General features: G+C 37.5%; 1 long non-coding RNA gene across 1 annotated transcript; it reads right to left on the bottom strand.

Annotated features, from left to right (window-relative positions):
* Positions 1 to 2364: 2364 nt before the first annotated feature.
* On the bottom strand, positions 2365 to 18143 carry LOC594748. Its single transcript, XR_004065743.1, has 13 exons — positions 18053 to 18143; positions 13453 to 13602; positions 12689 to 12813; positions 12062 to 12191; positions 10607 to 10750; positions 9672 to 9792; positions 8270 to 8510; positions 7836 to 8003; positions 6903 to 6980; positions 6219 to 6280; positions 5579 to 5659; positions 4941 to 5012; positions 2365 to 3372 (listed from the first exon to the last, which is right to left on the bottom strand). It is a non-coding gene; the product is annotated as a protein AATF (long non-coding RNA).
* Between the last annotated feature and the right edge of the window lie 3032 nt (positions 18144 to 21175).

Here is a 21175-nt window from a genome sequence, read left to right as displayed (position 1 = left end):
TTACCCAATACGACATAAATATTCATATCTGAATAGGTCTACTTTCACAGATAGTAATATTGGCCAGTAAAAACTATTCAGTTGTGCAGTAACGTATTTGAAAATGCTAGGAAAATATATAGTATAATGTTATTTTGACCATTCTAAAGCACAAATTAAATATTTAGTATAAGAAAACAGTACAGAAAATAGCATATATACAGTCAAAGACTGCCTGCCTATAAAGACCGTTTTCTCGCTCGATGCATTTATTTCTCTCTGAAATCTGTATTTAAAGCCTGTCTGCACTTGTTTGGCCAGGGAGGATTAGACCTCCCTGCAAGATCACCGACAGGTGGTCATCTCATCAAATCAGCTCTCAATTAACATAAGAAAAAAGGGAACATGGGGGACCAACAGGCACCACTAAGGCATTGTTTGCCCTATAGAGGGCGCAAGCTATAAGTAGTACAGTGGGGCTTTAAGAAAAGTGTTTATTAAAGAAAAATGACCACTTGCCTGTAAAAAGAATTTATCCTTTCCCTTGATATATCTTTATGAACAGGTTTGACTGAAAATGGTTCAACTTTTTTGAACAGATATGGTGTGGTCAACCGCCCCCGCGAGAGCGCCACATCTTTTTTTTAACGTGTACATTTTTGACAACTGTGGACAACAAAGGACGAGTTAGAAGAAATGTGATGCGTATTACTTTTTACGTTGTCATTAAAAAAAAATACTGCAGTTTTGCCACGTTATATCTGAACAAGCCTTTAGGGGCCAAACATTTATAAAGACCACCTGCATACAATGGCCGCTCTTCCAGTTACTCTTGGGTGGCCTTAATATACAGGTTTAAATTTAGTTGAATTGTGTGCATCCCAACCATAAAAGTTAGAACCTATGTGTATTAAGAACAAAGCCTGTTATTCTTGTGATTTCTTTTTACTTTGTCTTTAAATGTTTAAATAATTGTTGTTCACACTCAATACTGAATTGTTTATCTAATTTCATGCATAATTTGTAAATTGTAATTTTGAAAGCAATATCAAAGGATAGTCAGTCTTTATAACAAAATGAATTGAACTAAGCTAAAAACTTGTCGTGAATATTTATATCTATTATTTCCATGTCATAATATGTCCTGTATCCTTTTGTGAAATATTCTCGCCTTTAACAAAATTAATATCAACATTTTGTTATAAATTTTCATGACTCTTCAGGCGCACAATAACAGAGATACTTATTGTAATGTATGGAATCAGTTGGCTCATAATAGCAGCTAGTATATTCCATATTTTGTTTGTGTGCTCTATATGCATTATTAGGTACACATGGCTCTTTCTTAAGACTCGTTCAGAAATGACCTGTAAACCACCACAAAAAACTTTTTTTTAAACGTTTAAATGAATGTCAATGGCATCTGCGCACATCAAAGAACTTGCGTATATCCACTGAACTCTGCGTTATAAGATGCAGAAGAGTGAAATGTGTAGTACACTTTACGTCATATAATAATGCGGTTTTACCGCTTCATGTCTGAACAAGGCTTTATAGGTCATTAACCACGGCATGTATGAACGAGGCTTACGAGTCAATTTAAGGAAACACGGCATATACACGTACCATTGAAATAATGTGTGTGTAACATTCTACTTACCGTATCATTCATTACGAGACAGTACACAAGTGTCATTATAAATTGGCCAAAAAAAACAATGTATACCAATTGCATCTTCTGAAAATGTGAACAATTTTAATCACTATAAATAAATTCAGTACATAATAAAAAACTTACATTTTTCTGTTGTGTATGTATCATGATTGAAGTTTTATGTATGATTATCCTGAGCCAAACCACAAAATGTGTAAGGATTGTCACTAAAGAGTTAAATTGGGGACAAAAATCCATTTGCTCTTCTGTGACAATTAAGGACAATCGATGCCCAAGAATTAGAAATTATCTACAGGCTAAGAATTTATAAATTCTTTCATTCAAAATAAAAACAGGTAACATCAAAATATTGTTCTCATTGAAGATATTATATGCTCAAACATGAAGCAAAATACAGATCTATGTATTGAAATTTAAGATTTGTCTTCTGAGATTTTTTTCTTCCAATATGTATTTGAAAACTCAGTGTTACTCGAGGGGTTATGGAGTTATCTATTAAACATTATTGTTTTAAAGTATTTTCAGGGACACAATTTGTCGTAGACTACTGGACAATGCGTTTTAAGGAGTAAATGAATAAACAACAAAATTGAAAGAAATTAGCAAATACATTATAGATTTTGAAATAAATGTAGCTTAGTTGGAATATGGTACATTCAGTCAATACAACTTTTCAGACAATGAAACGGGCCATGAGACAAGTTTGAATGGATGATAAAATACAAGTACAATTTATTCAATTTCTACATGTGAACTGCCACTTGTTAATGGCATGATGCGTAATAAATACAATAACAGAAAAAAGCCATCAACTAATGCATTGGGATTACCAAAAGAAACTGGTTTTCTGTAGGGGGCTCTCCTCATTAGTTGATGGTAAAGACGGAGTTCATTTTCCCCTCCCATGCACAACTGCACACAAATAATTGATGAAAATAACAAGCTACCTCTTATTTCTTTTCAGGGGGATATATCATTTAAATTAATTCTAAGGGACTTTGGCCAAAGTGAACATAAAACATATGTTATGTAATAATGAAAATAATTTATGAGATTTGTAAGGGCTAAATCCACTCAAATTCAAATACCGGTACTCAAGAGTGCACTTGTTAAACAAAAACAAACAAACAAGAGAGATCATAGAAAAGCATATATGCATTATCAACAAAGGAACAGAAGCAAGATAGAACATACCGGTACACAAATGACAGAACAATTAATTATATGCCAAATTATAACAGTTCTTTTATACAATCTCCACACAGCTCATGCCTGTGTAATTCTGCAACCTGCAGGCTACTACGGATGGCTGTGTAATTCCTTTCATGAAGCTAGAGCTCGTGTAGCGATGATGGAATCATTCGTTGAAGAGACAGTATATTTGCCAGAGCCTTTGTTTACCAATCTATAATACTATGACAGCAATATGCAATCCGAGTGGAGTATACACTGTACATGTAAGTTCACAGAGTATTGGAAGCTTGAACACACTGTCAGCTGTAAGACTTGCCATCTTCATAGTTATTCATCTCTCTTATTTTAAGGATAACTGCCAATGAAATGTTCATGTGTGTGCTATGCTAGGCTCTGTCCATCTTCATAGTTGTTAATCACTCTCTTGTATTAAAAGGATAATAGTCCATGAGATGATTTTGTGTTATCTTGCTGTCTCCTCCTCTGCTATACTCTGACCAAAGATGGATTTGAAGAGCTCCATCCTGCAAGGCAAAAGAATGAAAGATATTCCAATCAATTTGATCTTTTTGATCAATTTTCATCATCATATTTTGTAAAATGGAATTTGATTATCTCTATAACCACCCTACATGTATATACCGTGGCATACTTATTTATTACGTCATTCATTATGTATGTTTATCATATTTGTGTATGTTTATCACTGTCCTGTAATATTTCATGTATATATTTGTATTGTATTACTCTGTAACCAGTGGAAACCAAATTTCCTGAAAAGGCCAATAAATTATTATTATACTTATACTTATCATCATCCTCATCATCATCACCTTCATCATCATCATCTATTTTCTGTTTCTGGAGGAAAGTCCCATATGTACCTACTCTACTGTTATCAAAGTTCGCTATTCCCAGTCTTGTGCAAGATTTGCCTCGCATCACATATACTTCTAGCAACACCATAAACATGAAACCAAACTGCTGATCAGGAAGGACGGATCCATACATGCCAACATTTGAAAATCAGAAATCTGTACACTATGTGCGCAAAGCGCACATCATGGGCGCGAAGCGCACATCACGAGCGCGAAGTCCTTTTAGCCGGGGTCCAGGGCCCGCTTTAGGGCCCTGGAAGCTCTGGGTTTCCAGATGCTCTCTGGTGCAATCTGAGCCTATTTTAGGGACCATTTCCCCTAAAATTCAAACCAAGTTTATGGGTAATTTTTGTGTCATACATGTACCAAACAAAAAAGTGATTGAAGTGAATTCCACATTTTAATTTATCCTTGGCAGAGGCAGAGCAGATAATAGACATAGATTTAATTAGCCACTCATGCAGAGTGATGCATTTAAGTCTAGTTACTTTTGAAATAATTATACATGACATAGATCTATGCATAAAATGAGACTGGCAATAATGGTATTCAACTTTCCAAACAACAGTCAACAATCCAAAATTATTGTAACTCATTGAGCTACATGTAAATGAGGTTGTCAAAATCAATGTCAGCAGAACAAGACATCTTGCCAACAATAAATGCAGTATGCATATTCCTCCCCTTTTGTGCTTGCTCTAATAAAGGGAAATCGTTCCTTGTATTCCTGTTTGTACTTCTGAATTCGTCTTGCTGCTGTTCCGCTCATTTTGACAGATTTTCTTCCGAGACAAATCACAAATCACAAAGTATACGGTACCTCGAAACACATACTTTGCATGGGGACCCTATGCATACGGTGCGCTAGCGAATGCATGCATGCTGATATGCGTATGCAAACGTAAAGAAATTATACTTACGAGATTTGCCAGCGCAAGTATTTACGTACGGAAACACATATCAGAGTTCACATGGCGCGCAGCAACACGCTGCCACTGTACGTACATATCAGTGCACGCTGCACGCACCTTGCGCAATGCAATCCGTTCAGCAATCGATCGTATCAATGCTATGTATGGAAAGCCAAATTCCCCAAAATCGGAACGTTCCGTTTTTTAGGGCTATAAAAACTTCAAAAACGGAACAGTTCCGTTAAAATCGGAACGGTTGGCATGTATGCGGATCATGAAATATTTTGAATAAAGAATACAAACCTGGCTTCTGGTAACATGGGTGAAGTGTCTTCAGGTGCCATGAAACTCACAAGCTTCTGGTGAACATCATACCTGTAAAAAAGAAAGTCATAGAAGGTCTTAATATATGTTAAAACTTACCAGATTTGTCTTACTTTGCTTGCCTTGGAATCATCTTTTCTCTTCACCTAAGTTCTCAGCCTACCCCCCCCCCCTCCTTTTCTCTCTCCCGTCTTCTATAAATTCCCCAGCCCCCTCCCTATATAAATGTTCTCCCCCTCTCCCTTTCTATCCATCTCTCTCCTCTCCCTCCCTCTGTCTCTCTGTCGCCACCCCCCCCCCCCCTCCCTCTCTCTCTCTCTCTCTCTCTACCTCTCTTCTGTCTTTGCTTGCCTTGGAATCATCTTTTGTCTTCACCTAAGTTCTCAGCCTATCCCCCCTCTTTTTCTTTCCCTCCATAATTGTTCTCCCCCTCTCCCTTTCTATCCATCTCTCTCTTTTTGTCTCCATCTCTCCCCCCCCCCCCCTCTCTCCCCCTTTCTCTGTTTTTCTGTCTCCATCCCTCCCCTCTCCCTCTCTCTCACACACACACACACATGACTACAGACACCTGTACTGACATTAAGGCTGAGGATAAGAAAATACTGAATTTGTCTCACCTGACTTTTCTACCTTTGCTTGCTTTAGTATCAACCTTTCTTTTCACCTTGGTTCTTAGCTTCTGAACTTGTAACCATTGCCTGAAAAATACAATTTTACCCAACTTTACTGACAGTACAAACATGTAAATCCATTATCATATCTTCCTATAAACTCCTTGCCATGATTCAAAAGATATATGTTAACACAGACAGTCATTATTTTATGGACCATTTTTGTTGATGGGTCATCTGATTTACCATTTGATTTGATTTGATTTGAAATAGTTTACTGATCTAAAAAATCTTTGCAGTCACCGGTACAATTCAGTCTGTATGACTGTCGTACAAACTCAACTGTTATTTTTTACAATAAATAAAATAAAGTGTCCATGCATAAAATGTAAATGCAGTCAAACCTGTCTATAGCAACCACCAAAGGGAGACACAAACAATGAACTTTGTAGACAGGTGGTCTTTGTAGACAGGTTCCTTTAGTACATGTTTCAATGAGAAACCATTTTCAAGGAAAAAAGAAATGTGGTCTTTATAGACAGGTGGTAACTAAAGCAGGTTTGACTGTAATTACAGTGATGATAAACATTTAACATAATTTTGAACTTTTAAGTGATTGCATATCAAGAGGTAGATGAACTCTCACCTAGTAAGCTGGATAGGATCAGTTGTTGAGCTTGTTCTTCTCTCTATTAACTCCCGTAATAGCTAGAGAAAAACAAAGGATTAAAAACACATCTTATTACTGTTATTAAGTATTTGGTGTCACTCTATTAAAACCTCAGGTCTCTCTTCCCAGTATAACTGATTGGGGGTGAGCAGGTAAACCACTACACTGGGGTGTCCACCTACTCTTATACGAACAGCTCAGTGGTTTCGTAACGTGCAAAGGTGACGACTCTCCTCTACATGGGGCCTCCATTTAACATCCTATCCCTCCTATCTTGGCATGAATCATACACAAGACAAAGAGTACTCTACTGGCATATTATTTCATAAAAGTCACACCTTTCTGTCCAAGAAGATGGTGCTATTTTATGTAGTTTTTGTTTTAATACTTCAATATGTTCCCTCAGATCAAGAGTAACAGACATATATTTTTGTCACTACTTTAAAAAAAAGTCTTTGAGCATTTTTCTGAAGTCTTGAAATTTTTTTTGCTCCATTGGGCAAAAGGCCACAGTCATTTTTATTTAATTATCACTTCAAACATCTATTTACACATGTATATTACAGACCTCAGGTGTTATCAAGATTGGAGGTAGGCTACCTTGGGCCCAATAGCCGAAACATTAAATAAGTTATCCTTCTTGAAAATGCTTAAACTTACCTGATGGTAGAAGTCATCATCATCAAAGATTTCTGGGTCGTAATTCTTAAGATGCTGGTTAGCTGTTTCAGGTATGTCCTAGAGAAAAGAAAGACAAGAAATGAGTTTGGAACCACTAAAATTCATTTGATTTGGATTAAAGATAAACTTGAGTTCTGGTAAAAAAAAAGAAAATGAATTCTCACAGAATCTAATGAAACTTACACTGAATGTTCAAGATTACAAATGTCATGTGCCAAACAATTTTGGAAGAAAATGTATACTGGCTGAGTAATGAGCATAGAAAGATAAGGAAATCAGGGTAGTACTAGCCCCGACACCATGTGTGTTGTCCCATATACATCTTTCTGTGTAAGTGATTGTTACTTTACCAAGACTCTGCCAAATTTATGATGATTTTGATGACTCCAGAACCTTGCATTACACACCATTACTTACATGCTATATGATCAACTTTTCTGATCCATTCCACACCTTTTCTTTCACAATGCAATCGCATTACCAGAACTCAAGTTTATCTTTAATTTTGACCATATGTGATATTTGGAGAACAAAGGAAAATCGTGTAACAATATGAATGTTCAAGATTAAGATCAACAAGATTAAAGACACAAGAAAGTAACATTTTGGTTAAAATCCTCATTTATTGTTACTCAATCGTATGTACTTTGTTAATATTTAAACTTACAATGTATCATTGAATATTGTGTTTCCATTGAAACTCATTAACGCGTCCGTCTGTTGAAACCTTAAGTAGATACGGCACTGAAGAACACATAAGTCCTCTTTGCTTATAACATCACACCCCCCCCCCCCCCCTCACTTTCTCTATCCTTTTTTTTGGAATTCTTGGTTTCTGTCGATCTCTCAGTTTCTCTCAGTCTCTGTCTTGACTATCTTTGCCTATCTCTCTCTCTCTCTCTCTCTTTTTACCTGTGTTTCCTCATCTCCGCTTTCCTCTTCTCTGCTCTCCACCTGTAACCTTTGACCCAGCACCGTGAACTCTGACCTCTTCAGCTGAGTCCTCTGCACAAGTCGGTTCTGATCTTGCAATATCTGCTGGATCTGTAGCAAGGCTGACCTCTCAAAGCCACTAAAGGACTGGAAATAAAAATTTAAGCAAGAGAACAAATTACTTAAATCATGTCTGCAGTAGTTTAGCCAGTAGGGATTAGACCACCCTGCAAGGTCACTGACAGGTGGTTATCTCATCCAATCAGCTCTCAATTAACATTAAAAAAAAGGGGATCACGGGGGACCAACAGGCACCGATTAGGCATTGTTTGATATACAGAGGGCCAAGTAGCTATAAGTAGTGCAGTGGGGATTTAAAAAAAATGGGCAGTTCTACCGACAAGCCAACTAACCTTTTTATTTAACTTTCCGGTTGATAATCTTGTCTTTTCATACCACTTTTGAATGGTATTGCTCCTGAACGATTCAAAGTTTTTGTGATGTTTAGCGAGGTGCTCTCCAAATTCTGAAGGATCCAATTTCCGTTTCAGTGATTTTCGTTCGACCTCCGAGGCGGGAGTCTTTGGTTTTTCATCCTCCCCTTCATCGTCAGTATCGCTAGGTATTTCCTCATCGTCGTCCTCTTCATCAGCACTGCGTAGTGAGGAGAGATAGAGATAGAAAGGGTAAAAAAAGAGGTTGGAGAGAAAGAGAGAGAGAGAGAGATGGTGGGATAAAAACGAGAGAAAGAGATGGTGGATAGCAAGAGATAGAGAAAGAGAGAAAGAGAGAGAGGATGAGGGAGAGAGAGAGAGAGTGGGATAGCAAGACAGAGAGAGGGGGGGGGGGGGGAGGGGGTAAGGTACAGGAAAGTGTGGTTGAGAGGGAGATAAAGATAGAGAGGGAGGGGAAGAGAAAAGGAGAGATAAGGCAGGATAGAACGAGAGAAAGAGACAGAGGTACAGAGTGAAAGAGAGAGAGATAGAGAGGGATACATTGGCAGGGGTGGGAAAGAGGAAAAGAGACAAAGAGGGAGTGAAAGGGTGCGAGACGTACTATGATAGGTATTTCTACTACTATAATATTTCACAGGTTCATCTCATGAGTATGACTGCCAGTTTTAAAGAGAAATATATTTATAAATTTAATCAAATTCAAAGAGAAAATTTGTTATCATTATAAATTACATTCATCATTATTACCCGTATCAGACATCTGAGCTGGTCATTTACAAAACCGTATTGCCCTACTTTTCACTAGCAGTGGGAACGGAGGGGTATATTCTTTGTATTTTCCTTGGTCTCACTGCCCGTATAGACTTTGCGTGTAGAGACGAGTGAAAATAAAGTCTTGTATTGACCGCGGCATATTTTGTCATTTTCATTGCGCATCTAATAAACCTGCACACTTTTTGCGCAGGTAATAATCACACCAAAGGCACACTGTTTGCAGTGTATCAAAAATTTCGTCAAGCACTGCTGGTTGACAAAATTTGTTCAGTTCTATGGGATTGTCATGGTTGATTTATGTATTTGTTCTAGATGTCTGATTTGGATAACAATAAAAATATTGACTGGCTTAACTTTCGGTAGATACCACATATATTGCCCTCACAAGACCCATATTGCCCTCGTCTTTGACTCGGGGCAATACGAGTCTAGTTTGGGCAATATAATTGGTATCTCCCTCAAGGCCAGTCAATATTATATAATTATATCACATCAAATAGTGCAGTGTATATATTATGTGTATCATACATGCATTTGAAAAGTGTTCATCAATCTTCCAAATTTTGAATTAGTCAATCTTACTCACTTCATAGACTGCTTTCCAGGAGTTTCTCCATGAATTACATGCTGTGTCTCTGGGTTCTGTTCTAGTAATGTGTCCTGGAGACTGATAAGGGACTGCATGAGTCTAGTCAGCACTTTCTCACCTAGATATGGTCAAATTGAAATACAACGGTGGATTGCGCATGTTATACTTAGAAGCTACAGTATAACATAGAAAAGAAGAGGTTGATAGTTAAATAGATAATAGGAAACCCCAAGTCTAGTCATTTATCTCACAGGGAAAGAGTAGCAGATGTTGTAAATAATGTCCCCTCCCAAGCAAAAGCAACAGAAACAAGAAGAAGAAGAATTATTTAAAAAAAAAAAAACTTCTTCTACTCCTCCTTCACCTCCTTTTCTTCAACCTCCGAGAAGAGGAAGAAGCAAAAGAAGAAGCAAAATGATAATGATAAATAATACTAACAAGACTAATTAATATTAACAACGATAACAATGATGCTGCTGCTATTACTACTACTTTAACTACTACTTCTACTACTACCATTACTATTACTACTTCAACTACAACTTCTACTAAAGCCTAAAAATAAATAAGTTGTATTGCCCTTCAGGTGCCAAAACATGGGAATTTTGTTTTCTTCTTTTTGTTTCTCCCTCTTTGGGCTGATATTTCTTAGCTTAGAATGCAAATTTTTATGTTCTTATTAAACGGTAAAAAGATTTTTTTTTTTTTAGAAAGCCGACCATAGATTTCAAGATTTTTGGGTCAATCGCAAAGGGCAATACAACATTTTGATTTGTAATGCCTAATAATACAAATGATGACAATGATATATTTATAATAATGCAATATTCATGGAAGTACAGTGTTTACTTTGCTTCAACTACTACTTCTACTAATAATATAAATAATGACAATAATGTCTATTATAATACAATATTCAGTACGGTGTTTACTTTGCTTGAGGGTAACTTGCAACTCTGCGCCATCGTCTTCCTCCTCCATGAACCTGTCTAACGTCTGACACTGAGGGAGCTGGTTGGATAGGTGAAGAGCCTTCTGAAGCTTGATACGAGTCTCCATGAAGCTATCCCATAGTCCTATCACAGCCACACAAAACACACAGAACACACAAAAAGATAAAAGAGAGCGGTGAGAAATTTAGCTCTGAAAAAGCCCCAAGATAACTCGGCTGTGATTTGAAAGAGCTCTAGTAATACAGTCAAACCTGCTTTAGTGACCACCTGTATAGAAAGACCACCTATCTAGAAAGACCCCATTTTTCGTCTCCCTTGAAAATGGGTTTCTCGTTGAAACATGTACTAAAGGAACCTGTACATAAAGATCCACTGCCTATAAAGACCACTTTTCTTGTCTCCCTTGGGTAGTCTTTATAGACAGATTTCACTGTAGTAACAATTTAATGCTTAATTAGTGAGAAAATCACACTTTTCCAACACCAAATCCTAAAAATAGATTTTGCAAGCACACAACTATTTTTTATATAATTCAGGTTTTATCAAAAAAGAATGATGTGATTTACTGTTAAGATGGCAGATATGCTGGTGTTTTATTTTTGAAAATGTTGAAAATTGTTGTAAGTTTGCAAATTTAACAGTGCATGGAAATAGGCTGGAAATTGTATGCATGCTTGACTACTTATGCAAGTTGCCAGGGTCAATTATGAAGCAATGATTCACCTTAGTGTCTGTATCCCATTACCTATGAAAGCATTTTTTAAACAAAAAGTTTATGATATAAAATGATTCATGCCATTGGGACTGGTGAGACTGTCCCTAAAATTTTATATTCTTTCATTTTGTAGAAGAAAAAAATCAGAGAAATTAGATTTTTAAGAGGGGTTTAGACAATAAGCATCTTTACATGAAATAATGCAATGAAATAATGCAGCCCTAGTTTCATTCATTGCTTGGATAACATTTCCTCAAATTCATTTTCTCGACACTATACGTATAAAGATTTGTCAGGACAAAAGACAAGTAGACTTACATAAATGAACAAATAAAACATGCTACACAAAGTTCATAAAGCATCAATTAGTAGCTTATACTCCATTTAAACCCCCTCCCCCTGAGAATTATGAATTATGAAGAAGAAAAAAAAATACTGAAAGGTCAAATGAAATATAGTGAATTAATATAAGGCCAACGTTAACAAAAGAAAATTCTTCACCTGTTCGGAATAATTGTAAATCAACTGTCAGAATGCGAACCACAAACATTATGACTTGCCCGATCTGACAAAGTTTAATATATGCAATAGCATTCCGACTATTGAAATATGATTATTTTCAGCATGTGAATGAAATTATTCAAATTGAGGCACTTAGTATAAATTTGGTTACATCATGGAAATGGCCTGTTTATGATAGCGGTGCCAATTTGACTTACCAAGCTGTGACTGGACGGCCTTCCCTTTCTCCACTTCCTCAGAAGCGTTGATTTGAGAGAAACCCTCAATACCACCATCTTCTTCGTCTTCCTCTTCTTCATCATCATCATCATCTTCCTCCTCCTCCTCATCATCATCATCATCATCGTCATCTTCCTCATCATCAAAGCTCACATCATCATCAAGGCTCTCCTCATCATCATCGTCGTCATCCATCGAGGAGTCTTTGTCCGCTAAACTGTCTTCATTTCTTCCTTTCCCTACAGGAAATATGGATCAGAATTGAAAAACTATTAGCAGAAAAATAATAATAATTTGCATGTAATGGAAGCATACAGGTAAGGTAGCACAAGAAAACACTTTGAACAAACAGAATCGTTCTCCACTCTTTGTGTTTTTGCAACATTCTTTTTTCTCCAAAAGCAACTAATCAGTCATTCATTTAAACAATTATATATTTGTAATCTTAACCTTCATTAATTTCATAGCATTAATTTGGATTTTTTTTTGTATAGATGTGATAAGTTAGGAGGGAAACGATATGATATGTCAATTACCATCACCACCTACTTCTTTACAAAATTTTTACCTTTCAACTTTCTAGTCATCTCTCTGATTTTTTCAGCCATTAGTGCATCGTCTTCATCCTCATCGTCTTCTTCCTCATCATCCTCCTCCTCCTCCTCATCGACTTCATCTCCTTCCTCGTCATCATCCTCTTCATAATCATTGTTGTCATCCTCCCCTTGTCCTAACAATAAAAGGAGTAAAACATTGGTTATTTGATGTAGTGATTGACTTGCATGTAAAACTTTGATTGCTTCCTTTGCAAGTTTGCCACATGTGCAATTTTGTACAAAACAGTAGACCCCAACTGAGAGGGAATTCAGTGGTCAATACAATAGGTTAATTAAAAATAAAGGTCTGTTCTTGAAGAATCGTTGATCAATGATTCCTGAGCTTGAATCTTTACATGCCACACTAATATCCCCCCCCCCCCCCCCCCTGTGTCACATTGTATGTATTGTTGGATAGATATACCAAAGGATTCAAGATTACTTCACTGTTTCCAGTGCAAGAATAATATATACCGGCGTTAAAAGTGTTGTCATTGAGTAAATCAAGATCGGAAATGGGTTATTTTGCGAAGCCATTGTGTTCCAAAAAGTAATACGTCCGTCAGTTGGTGTCTACTGTTTCGAATGATATTTCAAAGATTTTTACTTTTTTGAATACTTCTTGATCGTTTTGAAGCGCAATTTTTTTATGGCTTCAATATTACACCATATCACAGACACTGGTAACACGTAAGGCAGTGCATCTCAGATTTAATATTATTAAACGTAGCCTTTAATTGTCATTGTCTTATAATCACTATATCATCTCTCACCTGATGAAGACCAATTTTTTCTTGATGTCTTGAGACCCGTGTACCTGGTATCTTCATCCAGAGACCGATGAGCGGTCTTCTTCCTCAAAGCAGACGGCCTCGCAACTTCTTCGTCAACTTCATCAAACTCGGCTACCTTGGCCGTTGTGTCTTGAAAGGTATGGACAAAAAAGAATGATCATTAATATTGTCAGCATGTATTATTGTTGTTCATCATCCACATTTCCATTACATTCAGTGTCCATTGGTTCCTTCCGTTCACCTCCTCCTCCTACTGAGCTCCACTCCAGCAAAGCATAGAGAGTCAATGCCAATGCGTATTGACCTCTAGCACTGCATCCATGCTGTGAGGCAGGGACCTAGAAGTCTATACACAAATGCACACACCACACAATATCGCATAGACTGTACACAATCATGTCGATGCAGCTGTAAGCAAAGTTTGACACTAGACTTACAATTTGAATTTTTAAATTATTCTTTTTAACATCAGTAAGTTGAAAAAAATGTATTTTACTGCTATTTAGGTGTCATCAATTCTCACTAAAGTACCGATTTTGAGTGAAATCAGTTCGAGTTTTGTACAGACTACAGTGGTGTTTGAAATGTTGAGAATCAAAAGCACAGCTTTTACTACACAGCCAGGATAGTGATGCTCCTATGTGTGCTGAGCTCCTCCTTCTTCTCTTTCTTTTCCTTCTTTAGAAAAAGAGGGCACAGAACAAACTGTCCTATTACTCAGCTCAGTAGGGGGACGCTGGTCTGAGAATGAATTGTCTAGTCTACATAAACGCGTCCTCAAAACTAAGGAACGTTCCCAAAAATTGTCGCAGACTTTTTGTTTCATTAGCGCTCTGCGGATTTTTGGTTCCTGAACCACGCGCTAGGGCGATGTGAAAAGCAGATTCCGTGTAATAAAATACTCCCAATTCCCCATCTACTTTGTTTCTCGCATCGCCAACACGCGGAGAGGAATTGAGAAACGTCTGCAAAAATGCGGACGATTTTTATTTTTGCAGACGCACCACTCCAGCAAAGCATAGAGAGTCCATGCTAATGCGTATGGACCTCTAGCACTGCATGTATGTGGTATGCACGGGGTGGATTTTTTTTAGTATTAAGATCATAAAATGTAAGACAAATACAACATAACATAGGTTATGTTATATTTGTCTTACATTTTACAGTATTTAAGATTATTAAATTATTTTTATAATAGAAAAAAAGAATTCAAAACTAACTTTTAAAGCCCTTTTTCCTCCTTCTTTTACAGAGATGGCAGCATGATTCCCTCCTCGATTGCGATGACATCAAAACTGCGCACTTTACGCACACCATACACTGACTTCTACATGCGCTACAATTCGCCACAAAACAGCTCGCCCCTAAACAACACGACACAATACCCTCCCTGGATATCTCGCCACAATACCCTGGACAACTCGACCGTAGCAAGTTGTGCAGGGTATTGTTGCGAGATGTCCAGGGTATTGTGTCGAGCTGTTTTGGGGCGGGTTGTTTTTGTGGCGAGTTGTCTAGGCCCCGGTGAAAACATACGTGACTCGTGACCCGTGGCTCTTGCGCAACATCTGACGGGTAGTTTTCTTATCTCGCAGACGTTTTCATTTATTGCTTTATCGCAGGTTTAAAGCACCTAGGCCTCTAATTCCGTACAAATTTCTAGATAGACTTTCGAAATGCTTATTATTAGTATCATTATTGATATTATTATTATTAAGACCCCAAAATTGCTAAATTGAATATTATACTTTGGAATTATATAGTAATGCTCCGCCACCTCTGTCGGCTAATAGTTGGGCTGAAATGTATACCAAACTCTAAAAACGCTCGTACGCAATAGCCTACCGCTGAGCTGTGTACACAACCGATCGCGTCCATATCAACATGCATATATTTGGACGTAAGCGGTCGCGAACGGTCTTTAAAAACAAAGGTCATAAAATACGAAAATGGCGCACGTTAGCTGAATTGCGGATGGGCTATAAGCAAACAAGTAGGCCAGATGTCTGGAAACCAAGGAAATTTACACTAACGAAACTTGTAAGTTCCATTCTTTATTTATTTGTGATGGGTTATATCCCATTTAATTAATTATTAGGACATTTGAAAGTGTCATACCGCAGGCTTTCAAATGTGTCGCGTTAATGTGCTGGTGCCAGTGTTGCCTGTTTTACTAGTAGGGTGTCTGATCGCGCACCCGATGTTGTGTGCTAAAATACTTCCCATAGAGATTGCACGCATCCCTATGCAGTCTACGTGCATTGCGCGACCATGAAAATTGGTCAATGATTTTATGAAAAAAAATGAAATTCAAACCTTTGGGGCTTGTGATCCTGAAGGTGAAACTCAATAAATGAGGTGTCATATGAAAGAGCAGGTTTTTCTCCATATTCCCCAAAGGGGCGCACCCCCGAAATTCTAAAAATATCTTGGTCAAAACAGCGATTTAAATGTTGTTTGCATCCTAGCTCCAAAATTTGCCACTTTCCTGAGCTGCGCCCCCCGGGCTTATGTCCGGCTAGACGTAAGGAAAATATGTATGCACTTATTTTTTCGCTAGCCCCAAGAGATCACTCGCCCCAACAGTTTAAAAATACCCTTCCCACATTTTTGGAATCAGCTAATTAGGGAGGCGTGAGCTCCGCTCAGTCCAAACCATGGTTACATCGCGTAACATGTGCGCTTATAGTGAATTAAAGTATGGATGGCCGTTCCCACCATAAACCCCGGAAGTGAATACACGTTATAGTCAATGGCAATATCGCGGAGACATCTCCGCGATATTGCCATTGACTATAACGTGCATTCACTTCCGGGTTTTTTGTGCGAAGAACGCTAACCATACTAGTCAATGGCACATGTCGCGGAGACAGCGTAGCTCAAGCTTGCAAGTCGCGCATTGGCTTAGCAGCATGCGTACGATATGCATACGCTTGCATATCGCGCGATACAGCTGTTTGGCTAAATTTAGCAAAACAACATCACTCTGCGTGGACGTCTTTTTCGTCGATTTTGACCAAAATGATATGAATATACCAGCATTTTGGAGGGGCTGTATCTTTTGATTGAAACATCGGTGAAGCTTCAAATTTGAAATGTATTATTCTGATTACACTTTTTATTCAAATATCAAACAAAAATGGTGAAAAACGATCCCAAATTGAAAATTGAAAAATCGTTCAGACACCCTATTACTAATACCAGGGGGCCGTTTCTCGAAACCGTCATAACTACAAGATCAACGACATCTCGCCACTGTCACGCAACTTGTCAGCTAAGTGTTTCACGAAGCCGTCTTTGCCAAGATGAGCGACAACTTCCGCGACAAGCGAGTTGTCACTGCTCCGAACCCGTCATATCTTTTTAATTGCTGTAAAGCGCCATCACAAGTCGGTTTGTTGCCATTCCATGGGCCGCGAAATGTACGATTAGTTTCACTATCATTTTCAGAAAAATATAGACGAGTTCGGTACGTAATTCTCTGGGATGCGAAATGCAAATGTACAAAAGTGAGAATACAAATTACACAGAAACTTTAAAAAGCTGAATAGAAACATTACATCACAAATCATTAAACTATAACGTATAAATAAGATAGATAAGAATGTTACACACCGTTTTCCGTAGTCGATCCATAGTCTGACTTAGGATACCGTCATACCTTTGGGGCCTATGTGCATTATTATTCCCTCTCTAATTACTTCTTCCAAATTATATTTTAAATATCAAATCAATTATATAACGAGTATTTATGAGACTCTGGAATAAAAACTGGCTGAGTAAAAGGTATTTTGCCTAAATTTCCTCGTCACAATGAACAAAAAAGTACGTATTGATAAACTATCACATTACGGTATCCTTCAACTAACTTTTGATTCGACTGTCGAAAAAAAAACTCTCGCCGGTTTTTCTTCAATTTAAGAATCTTTACAGAAATATGCAAATCGTTTGATGATCTATATTTGATAATGACACTATTTATTATTTATTTTAGGAGAATTTATATGTATATATTTCTTTTTGAACAATTTTAGCCCCAAAACTTGTTTTGGGTTATTCTTGATAAATCAAATGGATCGTGACAAAGACTATGTTCTTGTGCTGCTAGTATCGCGATATATCGATATCATGTCTGTCATGGCTCTGTGAAACGGTTTATCCGCTTCATGACATCTCCGTAGATCGGCGACAAAGATATGACTGTCATGGAGTTGGTTTCGAGAAACGGCCCCCAGGTCTACACAGTCAGGATAGTAAGTGATGCTCCTATGTGTGAGACGCACATATTTTAGCGGACGCTCCTTAGTTTTGCAGACGCATCTGTCTGCGTTTATGATGACGATCCTCATTCATACGGACGATCCTTATTCTGGGACCAGCGCCCCTACTCTACTTTTATTATTAATCTTCACATAGATTCTAGTCTAGGCTTCTACACGTACACTCTACGGTACCTACACAGAATTTCACACATGGGACTGCCCTCAGCGCATGGGCTATTCCGATATTCGTATTCTCGAGTCAAAAATCAACAACAATATTTTTAAAGGCTATATTTATTCCCTTATTTCAAACTTACTTTCATCCCAAAAATCGTCTGGACTTTCTGCAGGAGTAGGGTTACTCAAAGCAAGAATTTGCTCCGAGAGTGAGGCTTGTTTCTTCTTCATTTTCACACGTTGATTCCCCGCTGAATGTAATAGACCAAAACACCCTCTTTATTTCGCCACTATGGTGTCTTCAAAGAGAATAGAATAGCGGAGAACGGGCCGCGAGTTAGACCAGCGACTGCAGATTGGTGGGTAAAATACTTCCGCTGTTTGCAATAATACATGAAATAAGTGAAGAAGAAGTATTTCCCACTTAAAGTAAGCTTGCAGACGTGCCGTGAATAATCCTACATAAAACTAAATAATCCCTCTGCATACAAACATATATTGTATAATAAGTGAGTGCAATTCACTTATTATACAATTCATAATCTCTTCTTCTAAATCGACCACTTCAGCGTCTATACCATCCATTGTTTCTTGTTCTCTACCTTTCTGTCTAGTCTTTCCCCCCCCCCCCTCTCTCTCTCTCTCTCTCTCTCTCTCTCTCTCTCTCTCTCCCCCCTCCCCCCCCCCTCTCTCTCTCTCTCTCTCTCTCTCTCTCTCTCTCTCTCCCCCCCCCCCCCCCCCCCCCTCTCTCTCTCTCTCTCTCTCTTTGATTTCCTTTTCATGTACATGCTTTTATTTTGTAGTTTTCTGTATTGCTTTTCCAGCTTAAGCTTGGAGTTGGAAGAAAGGAAGACGGAAAAATAAATTAAGTGATGATGGGCTAATTTGTTTTTTGTTCACATTGTCCTCGATCAGGCTCTCCCGGACTTTGTAAGTTTGAAGTGAGAGAGAAGTATGAACAAGAGAAAGGGAAAGACAGACAGACAGACAGAAAAAAAAGAGAGTGTGTGTGTGTGTGTGAGAGAGAGATAGAGAGAGAGAGAGAGAGAAGGAGAGAGAGAGAGAGAGAGAGAAAGAGAGAGATAAAGAGAGAGACAAAAAGAGAAGGGGAGAAAGAGAGAGAGAGAGAGAGAGAGAGAGAGAGAGCATGGGAGTTATATGAAGACGGCGAGAAAGAGAGTGATAGAGAGAGACAGAAAGATAAAGAGAGTGATATATAAAGAGAAAGAGAAAGGGAAAGGGAGTATAAGAGAGAAAATGGGAGTTCTAGAGATATATGTACAAAAAGAGGGTGATAAAGATTAAAGAGAGAAAGAGGGAGAGAGTGATATAGAGATAAAGAGAGTGATAGAGAGAGAAAGCTAGTGATAGAACGAGAGAGGGAGATCGTTGGGTTAATGTAATTTTGTAACAGATTCTTAAAAATATTTTCAGATATGTTCCTTTGTAATTCCTTCCCCCATTCCGCTCCTCTCGTTTTCTGATGAGAATCAGGGAAGGGGCATAAATATATTGCATGGCTTTTGAAATACAAAAAGGAAAATACTTTTGACTTATAACACCACCCCACCCCCATCCCCCCATATACTCACACATTAATTTGCACATGCACGCGAACACATATACACTCGCACCTGATTATGCAGGCAAACTTCAAGAAGAAAACAAAACTTTTCAAAAACAGTTATAAATCACATCAAATGTTTATTATCTTTCTGAAAAAATAAAAAATGCACACACCCCATACTTTCCTGAAGAGAACACAGTTTAGTAAAAGAAAATGGATACAAAATACAAAAATATACAAATAATATGCAAGATAACTCACACACTTACATGTATTCTTCTATATTTACATGCAATAAAGTTGAAACAGTTGTCATGCAACGGCCCTTAGTGCCAAAATAGAGCACAACCGTCTTTTGCACAAAACTGTATGAGCACAGTGAAAGATTGTATAATTGTTAAACAGTAATATTATACAAGCAATTAAATATTTAGTAAAGCACTCAAACTGGTTCATGCTTTTTATCTATCATAATAAATATCACATGCACATAGAATTAAGCAATACCCTGTTAATATTCATACCTAGAGAAAACCATTAAAAAAACAGATAAAAGGAAAATAAAATGATTGACATTCATTCTTAATGTTTGGCTAGCTATGAACTTACAAGTTATGGCAAGGACTAACCCTGTACAAATAATAAGTATTATATACCTCACTTAAGTAATCCAGCAATCTGATTGGTCGAAATTGCATTCATAAACTTTAACTGTTCCCGAAAATTCCCAGTAACCATGGTTAAAACAGTTCTAAAATCCCAATAACCATGGTTACCGGGAAAATAGTTCAGTCTCCATGGTTACCCCATAGGTTTATATGTTAAAAAATTGGTCTGAGCGATCGAGGATACCGTACGTGTGCGAAGAATTGGTCGGTAATTTCAATACAATTGAATCTCGATCGATCTTACCGACAATTTTATCTTGCATTGTTGACATGAAGACGAAAATAAACTTCCAAAAACAAAAAAACAACATCTGCCGATAGATCTTGATATAAGTTCGTGCCAATATGCATTGCAAAAGTAAAAGAAGGGCCCGTTTAATGGAGCAGCGGCGAAGCATCCACCACGCGAAGCCGTTTTCAATCCATTTTAATGTATATATTAGAGAAAACTGCTAGATATGGTGACAGAGCGTGATGGCCGAGCGGTTTAAGGTGCTGATTTTAGCTACATCACCTTTTGTACGCAAGAGATCGAATCCCATCTTCGACAAAAGTTTTTTTATTTTTTATTTTTTAGTCTATTTTTTTTTGGCATATAAAAGTATTAATGACTGCTTTAATATTCGAGAAATAGTTGTTTTTATACGCTCTCGGGAAGGTTACAATTGGGCTATTGCCCTCGGCACGCCTCGGGTAATAGCACAATTCTAACCTTCCCTTGAGCGTATAAAAACAACTATTTCTCTCAAAGCAGTCATTAATACTATACTAGGTTATATTCTACTTAGGTATTGACTAATTTAGACAAATGATATGGCAATGCATATGGCATATGAATGAGTTGACAACTAAAACTTGATACATGATAAAATTGAAGAATTATCTTGATCAATTAAATGCATTCACAGACACAATGCACGTGCCACACAGGTCTTTTTCTTCAACATTCATTCCAAATATTTGGCTGGCTACAAACTTATAACATATGAGGGTGATTAATTCTGCAGAAATATTAAGTAATAGATAAA

Source organism: Strongylocentrotus purpuratus, unplaced genomic scaffold, assembly GCF_000002235.5.
Source record: "Strongylocentrotus purpuratus isolate Spur 01 unplaced genomic scaffold, Spur_5.0 spur5_scaffold_20, whole genome shotgun sequence".
In the NCBI taxonomy this organism is placed as follows: Eukaryota; Metazoa; Echinodermata; class Echinoidea; order Camarodonta; family Strongylocentrotidae; genus Strongylocentrotus; species Strongylocentrotus purpuratus.
This window is presented reverse-complemented; position numbering and strand designations above follow the sequence as displayed.